This window comes from Salvelinus sp. IW2-2015, linkage group LG20 (genome assembly GCF_002910315.2).
Source record: "Salvelinus sp. IW2-2015 linkage group LG20, ASM291031v2, whole genome shotgun sequence".
Classification (NCBI taxonomy): domain Eukaryota; kingdom Metazoa; phylum Chordata; class Actinopteri; order Salmoniformes; family Salmonidae; genus Salvelinus; species Salvelinus sp. IW2-2015.
This window is the reverse complement of record NC_036860.1, coordinates 2,658,114-2,666,986: the sequence shown is the minus strand read 5'-3', so window position 1 is coordinate 2,666,986 and position 8,873 is coordinate 2,658,114.

Sequence of the window (8,873 nt, the reverse complement as noted above, 5' to 3'; positions counted from 1 at the left end):
CAAGGGCAACATTTTCTGTTTGAAAATTGAGAAAGTGAAGGAGTTGGACCGTTTTCATGCCCAAAGTCAACCGTTAAAGCTAATTTCCTGCAATAAAGTGGCCTTGGTCTTTGGAAATTGATATTCCTGTGCACACAGTGTATGGTTAACTTGAAACAAATGTTGTTAAAAAGGAAAGCCTACCATAGTTCAAATGTAACCAGCCATCAGTTGGCTAGAGGACAACTTCCATTTCAACAGGCCATACAGATCTAAGATCATGAAGATCAGTCATTTTTGCTGTTGAACTTTTAGAGTTTACTCCCTTCAACTCAATTAGGTATMAAAGCTGCTTTTGAAGAGGGGCTTGAAAAGGGCTTTTCCACAAGGTGGAGCAATCCACCCACTGCTTTACAAAGTTGCTCAGTTTAATTTACCTTTCTTTTGTCAATATCTTTTGAAGTTCCATTGCTCACACCAATAACACCAGTTGTTTTTATTACATCTTTGATTAATTATATTGAATATATAGGACAGTTTTGTCCTATGTTATGTTTTGTTAGATAACTATACCCTGGGMCTCTTGCCCAGCATGTGACTCACCCTGGCCTGGTCCACTGAGCACTGACTCATTCATGGTCTCTCTTTTACTACAAGATCTTGAATCATGGTGAAAACCTATTACCTAAAACTGCTGTAGCAGTCTACAATAGAGGGACCACGCCTTACATACATAATGACAAATCATTTCAATATTATGTAATTGCTTTTGAAAGGCTGCTGCTACCTTAGAAATGTTTTTTTGTTTGTAGGCCCCACTGRTTTGGCTTRTGTGCTGTAGGCCCTTCTTCAGTCCAGCAGCTCTGAGACACTGGTCTGCTTGTTTATTCAGGGGAGGCCCAGGGGCCGAGGGTAGGTTGACATTTCCTTTCAGTGTGTCAAGAGAAAGACACATTCGTTTGTCAGGCACCCCATATTTCCTGTCTCACATTGCACTGTAACTGAGAGACACATTCCCAGTTTATTTATTATTATTAAATGTTATTTTTAGTCTTTTTTTGTAATTATCTTTTTTATTAGAATTGTATTAAAAAAAWTGATCAGGGTTTACACAGACAACAAAACAAAGTGCACCACACAGATAGAGTACAGGGAGTTAACACCTTCCCAGTTTAAACCCCCCTACTGTTGTGCTCAGGCCAGACGCACCAGCCTGTATGCCTCTGCAATGTCACTGCTGACTTCTGTTGTAATAACACAGTATCTGTCGAATTGTAAGCGTTAACACACTATCAGTCATAACTGTACGCGTTAAGTGGGCTTATCTAAATATCATAAATTACTTTGTTTTTTGATATTCATAGGCGCCTTAATGTTCAGAAATAGATGTTTGAAACAACTTAAGCACGTCCTCTCCCCTCTCCCCATCTCTCTTTCGTTTTCATATTTTCTCAAAGCCCTCCCCTGCTTCTCACATTCAGAAGCACTACGGCCACAGGCCAGGCCCAGAGGGGACATCATTCTTGTCATTTCTGAGGTGACAGAAACAGAGAGGGCATTGAGAGAGCCCCAGAGCCCAGTGCTGCAGTGGTGGAATGCGTTGTCCCAGTCCAGCACAACCACACTGGCCTTCACCCAGTAGACCCACAGCACTATCTCTGACTCGGGCCTCACTGTCGGCTCTGCTGCAGCAGAATCAACCCTTTGTCCCCACAAAGAATGTGTCTTTCCTCACTTTTTTGGGGATAACAGAGAACAAAAGAGGGATGGGTGGTATGAGTAAATTCAAATCTTGCTCTGTAATTTATTCTCCTCTAATTGTCCCCATATGATGTGGAAGAGATTATGCATTTTCCTGTTTTAGATTCAGATCAACACAAAAGATGCAACAACACCAAGGAGGATCCAGAGTGTCAGAGTGTAAGGAATTGTTTATTTAAACAAACAGAAGTCTGAGGAAAAACAAAGAAGAGAGAAAAATAGGATGCATCTATACAGAGAGAAAATTCCTCAGCCCATCAGAGGAGGCTCTCTTTGGGCATTATGCACTGTTTTCAAAAGTTGGAGGGGCTCTCTTTCAATGGATTCACACTGAGTGATTTATGATTCAAATAAGTCAGTTGGGTAGTGCCATCTTTCAAAAGCCATTAACTCTCAGATAGAGCCTGATGATGAGGGCAGGGCCCACTGTGATGGTCAGGTGTCTCAGCAGCCGCTCACTCCAGTCCAGATAACACAGCAGCTTCTAGCCTTCTGGCTGTCGCCAAGCTCAGTCAGTCAGAAAAATAACGATTTCCTGGAGACACAGTGACTGCTCCTCAAAAAACGGCAATGCACTTCACTAAGGCATGCGTGCCTAACTGTGGAAGCGCTGAGAGTAAACAGGAAAGGAGCAGGCGTTTCTCAAGATCCCATGCTGACCCCCCTGCATTTCTTGGTGTCTATACAAAGTTGGAGTGAGAGAACACAGCACTGTGAAATAGGTTAGCACTCTCACTTAACCCACATTATTTCCTAAGTCCTATAATTAGTAACAATTATAGTCTGTATATATTTTTTTATGATTGGGCAGGTCTCACAAGCTCAGAGGAAACAGGATGTTTGCTGAGGGGTGAGTGACTGTCACTGGCAGCTTCTTTGTTTTGCTTTGTCAACGGCTGCTCAGCCAGCAATTACAAAACACAGAGATACACTTCACACAAATGAGTTCAGTCCACTTTCTTGGCAACAAGTTCAACCCTGTGGTGAATAAAAAAAAATAAAAAACAGGGTTACACACTTAGAAAATAGGTTTTCCTCAAGGATTATTTGGTAAGTGTCCCCCTGCTTAAGCCAGTACATGTCCAGGTCCGTCTGAAGTTTGCTAGAGAGCATTTGGATGATCCAGAAGAAGATTGGGAGAATGTCATATGGTCAGATGAAACCAAAATATAACTTTTTGGTAAGAACTCAACTCGTCGTGTTTGGAGGACAAAGAATGCTGAGTTGCATCCAAAGAACACCATACTACTGTGAAGCATGGGGTGGAAACATCATGCTTTGGGGCTGTTTTTCTGCAAAGGGACCAGGACGACTGATCCGTGTAAAGGGAAGAATGAATGGGGCCATGTATCGTGAGATTTTGAGTGAAAACCTCCTTCCATCAGCAAGGGCATTGAAGATGAAACGTGGCTGGGTCTTTCAGTATGACAATGATCCCAAACACACCCCCGGGCAACGAAGGAGTGCTTCGTAAGAAGCATTTCAAGGTCCTGGAGTGGCCTAGCCAGTCTCCAGATCTCAACCCCATAGAAAATGTTGGAGGAGTTGAAAGTCTGTGTTGCCCAGCAACAGCCCAAAACATCACTACTCTAGAGGAATCTGCATGGAGGAATGGACCAAAATACACGCAACAGTGTGTGAAACCTTGTGAAGACTTACAGAAAACATTTGACCTCTGTCATTGCCAACAAAGGTATTTAACAAAGTATTGAGAAAACTTTTGTCATTGAATAAATACTTATTTTCCACCATAATTGCAAATAAATCAAAAAAATCTACAATGTGATTTTCTGGATTTTTTTTTTCTCATTTTGTCTGTCATAGTTGAAGTGTACCTATGATGAAAATTACAGGCCTCTCTCATCTTTTTAAGTGGGAGAACTTGCACAATTGGTGGCTGACTAAATACTTTTTTTGCCCCACTGTATATGAGTATGGTTCTTTATAGAACCTTAAAAAAAAGGTTCTATATACCACCAAAAAGGGATCCGCTTTGTGTGTAGGTCATAGAACTTCCATTAGAACAGTGGCTCCTTTGACAGAGTTCATTCAAACACTGTTCTAATCACCAAAGCACTATTAAGAAGCTGATAGCTGCCAACTGAAATATAAAGGAACTGGCCACGGATCAGAGACTTTGAGCCAGCCAATGTCACATTGTTTAAAAAKCAAAAATGGATGAAAGGATGCAATTAATCTAAAACATTTCAGTGAAGACCAAAGGTAATCTGTATATGTCCCACTACTGGCAACTGAGTGAGAGAAGAAAGGTTTGAGAAAGGTTCTTTATATAAGAACAACTTCTCTCACTCTCCTTCCATGGTTCTCCTCACTATAAATGTATTTTTCAGTCAGAAAAACCATACAACACCATARAACTCAGCCCATTGTGTTTTGTAGATCTAGTAACCATTCCTGGACATTCCCTCTCTGCTAACCACAGAACACTATACTGGGATCTGGGCACAGAGCCATGGGTAGCAGAGCAGCCACATCCACAGACCTGCCTGTGTTTTCCATCAGGCCCTGTGTAGCGCAGAACGCAGACTGTAACATAAAGCCCAGTTAAAAATGGAGCATGTTAGCATTAGCGGTTCAGTTTGTATAGTTAGAGAATTTGCGGAGGGGTCATGGGTTGAAATTCGAGACCTTATTCGTCTTAATAACTCCCTCACTCACACTTAGAGACACACCTAAAAGAAAACAACCCTCTACCCAAAATGTACACACCTTGCACATGCACACAAATGCACCACCCAACATCACCTTCTTCAATATTAGCCTCATGCCAGCCATATCTTTATCACTTTCTTTCCAAAAACATGTGGTTGTCATTAACCTTTAAATTATAGGATGTATGTAGCAGGCATGGCTATCTAAATGTAAGCACTGCCACACATATGAACTGCATTTATAGACAGCTTTGTTGACCACTCAGACTTCATAAAACATTTTGATTTTAGAATGTGCCTTTTCATGTTTTCATGTTTAGTGTTGTGTTAAATGGGTTTAGGCACATTTGAGAAAAAGCATACAAACAGAAATGGAAAGTTGTGGCAAGGCCACATACAATAAATACTGAAATTTTTCTCTTTCCTATTAGAGGGACTCCCAGTAATGTTGAAAATGGAACAGCAATACTTGGCTGACCAGTTACAGTCGCATCTGAAATTATTGGCACATTTGATAAAGATGAACAAAAAAAGACTATAAAATAAATAATACATATACTGAGCTATATATTTTATTTGGTACTTATACAATTGAGAAAAATATCTTGTTTAAAGGCCCAGTACAGTCAAAAACACGATTTCCCAGGTTTTATATATATATCTCCACACTGAGGTTGGCATAATACAGTGAAATTGTGAAAATTATGATAATGCCCTTTTAGTGTAAGAGCTGTTTGAAAAGACCGCTTGAAAATTTTCCCTGTTTTGGTGGGATGGAGTTTTGGTGACATCATTAATAGACCATTAAGAAAGAGAGTTCCAAACCTCTACCAATGACAGCTAGTTTTCAGTTTCTCCCAAAAAGAGAAGTGTCAAAATTATTAGCACCCTTGTTTTCAATACTTTGTGCCCCCTCCCCTTGCGAGGACAACTGCACTTAGCCTTTTTCAAAAAATATTGCATGAGATTGAAGAACACATTGGGAGGAATCTTAGACCATTCCTCCATACAGAATCTTTCCAGATTTTTGATATCCAACAGTTTGCAATTATGGACTGTCCTCTTCAATTCAAACCTCAGGATTGGTGTTCAAGTCCAGAGACTGAGATGGCCATTGCAAAATGTGGATTTTGTGGTCAATTAATCATTTCTTTGTGGATTTTGATATGTGCTTAGGGTCATTGTCTTGCTGGAAGATCCAATTGTGGCCAGGTTTTGCCTCGTGGCAGAGGCAACCGGGTTCTTTGGCTAAAATGTCCAGGTACTTGGTATAGTTTATGATGCCATTGACCTTAAAAAAGTCCCCAGCACCAGTTAAAACAAAACAGCCACATAACATCAAACATCTACAACCATATTTTACAGTAGGTATGAGGTTCTGTCCTGCATATGCATCCTCCTTTGGCATGGCCAAAGAGCTCTGTTTTCATCTCATCTGGCCATAGCACCCAATTCCAATCCAAGTACCAATGCTGTTTAGAAAACTCCAGTTGTTCASATTTGTGTGCGTGTGTGTATGTGTGTCAATAAAGGCTTTTTATGGCAACCCTTCCAAATAGCCTATTGGCATGAAGGTGGCGTCTAATTGTAGATTTGGAGAATTGGCGACCCCAAAATGCGACCAAGTTCTGTAATTCTCCAACTGTGGCTCTCTGACATTTATTTTCTTCCTGAACCATCTTCCTCACTGTGCATGGGGACAAGATACACTTGGGTCCAATACCAGGCAAGTTCACCACTGTTCCAGTAGTTTTAAACTTAATTGTTGCCCTAATTGTGGTAAGTGGTATACAGTGGCTTCAGAAAGTATTCATACCCCTTGACTTATTCCACATTTTGTTGTGTTACAGTTTGAATTCAAAATTGATTATATAGATTTTTACACACAATACCCCATAATGACAAAGTTAACATATTTTTGGACATTTTAGCAAATAAAAAAATAAACAAAATACAGACATATCTTATTTGCAAAAGTATTCACACCCCTAAGTCAATACATSTTAGAATCATCTTTGGCAGCCATTACAGCTGTGGGTCTTTCTGGYTAAGTCTCTAAGACCTTTGCACACCTGGATTGCACAATSTTTGCACATTATTCTTTTAAAAATTCTTCAAGCTCTGTCAAGTTGGTTGTTGGTCATTGCTAGGCAGCCATTTTCAAGTCTTGCCATAGATTTTCAAGGCAATTTAAGTCAAAACTGTAACTAAGCCACTCAGGAACATTCAATGTCATCTTGGTAAGCAACTCCAGTGTATATTTCGCCTTGTGTTTTAGGTTATTGTCCTGCTGAAAGGTGAATTTGTCTCACAGTGTCTGTTGGAAAGGAGACTCAACAGGTTTTCCTCTAGGATTTTGCCTGTGCTTAGCTCTATTCTGTTTTGTTTTATAATAAAAAACTCCTTAGTCCTTGCCGATGACAAGCATACCCATAACATGATGCAGCCACCACCATGCTTTAAAATATGAAGAGTAGTACTCAGAGATGTGTTGTGTTGGAATTGCCCAAAACATAACGCTTTGTATTCAGGACATGAAGTTAATTTCTTTGCCACATTTTTTTGCAGTTTTACTTTAGAGCCTTATTGCAAACATGATGCATATTTTGGAATATTTTTTATTCTTTACAGGCTTACTTCTTTTCACTCGGTCATTTAGGTTAGTATTGTGGAGTAACTACAATGATGTTGATCCATCCACAGTTTTCTCCTATCACAGCCATTAAACTCTGTAACTGCTTTCAAGTCACCATTGGCCTCATGATAAAAGCCTTGAGCAGTTTCCTTCCTCTCCGGCAACTGAGTTAGGAAGGACACCTGTATCTTTGTAGTGACTGAGGGTATTGTTACACCGTCCAAAGTGTAATTGATAACTTCACCATGCTCAAAAGGATATTCAATGCCTTTTTTACCCATCTACCAATAGGTGCCTTTCTTTGCAACGCATTGGAAAACCTTCCTGGTCTTTGCGGTTGAATCTGTGCTTGAAATACACTGCTCAAAAAAATAAAGGGAACACTTAAACAACACAATGTAACTCCAAGTCAATCACACTTCTGTGAAATCAAACTGTCCACTTAGGAAGCAACACTGATTGACAATAAATTTCACATGCTGTTGTGCAAATGGAATAGACAAAAGGTGGAAATTATAGGCAATTAGCAAGACACCCCAATAAAGGAGTGATTCTGCAGGTGGTGACCACAGACCACTTCTCAGTTCCTATGCTTCCTGGCTGATGTTTTGGTCACTTTTGAATGCTGGCGGTGCTCTCACTCTAGTGGTAGCATGAGACGGAGTCTACAACCCACACAAGTGGCTCAGGTAGTGCAGCTCATCCAGGATGGCACATCAATGCGAGCTGTGGCAAGAAGGTTTGCTGTGTCTGTCAGCGTAGTGTCCAGAGCATGGAGGCGCTACCAGGAGACAGGCCAGTACATCAGGAGACGCGGAGGAGGCCGTAGGAGGGCAACAACCCAGCAGCAGGACCGCTACCTCCGCCTTTGTGCAAGGAGGAGCAGGAGGAGCACTGCCAGAGCCCTGCAAAATGACCTCCAGCAGGCCACAAATGTGCATGTGTCAGCATATGGTCTCACAAGGGCTCTGAGGATCTCATCTCGGTACCTAATGGCAGTCAGGCTACGTCTGGCGAGCAATGGAGGGCTGTGCGGCCACACAAAGAAATGCCACCCCACACCATGACTGACCCACCGCCAAACCGTCATGCTGGAGGTGTTGCAGGCAGCAGAACGTTCTCCACGGCGTCTCCAGACTCTGTCACGTCTGTCACATGTGCTCAGTGTGAACCTGCTTTCATCTGTGAAGAGCACAGGGCGCCAGTGGCAAATTTGCCAATCCTGGTGTCTCTGGCAAATGCCAAACGTCCTGCACGGTGTTGGGCTGTAAGCACAACCCCACCTGTGGACGTCGGCCCTCATACCACCCTCATGGAGTCTGTTTCTGACCGTTTGAGCAGACACATGCACATTTGTGGCCTGCTGGAGGTCATTTTGCAGGGCTCTGGCAGTGCTCCTCCTGCTCAAAGGCGGAGGTAGCGGTCCTGCTGCTGGGTTGTTGCCCTTCTACGGCCTCCTCCGCGTCTCCTGATGTACTGTGTCTGTCTCCTGGTAGCGCCTCCATGCTCTGGACACTACGCTGACAGACACAGCAAACCTTCTTGCCACAGCTCTCATTGATGTGCCATCCTGGATGAGCTGCACTACCTGAGCCACTTGTGTGGGTGTAGACTCCGTCTCATGCTACCACTAGAGTGAGAGCACCGCCAGCATTCAAAAGTGACCAAAACATCAGCCAGGAAGCATAGGAACTGAGAAGTGGTCTGTGGTCACCACCTGCAGAATCACTCCTTTATTGGGGTGTCTTGCTAATTGCCTATAATTTCCACCTTTTGTCTATTCCATTTGCACAACAGCATGTGAAATTTATTGTCAATCAGTGTTT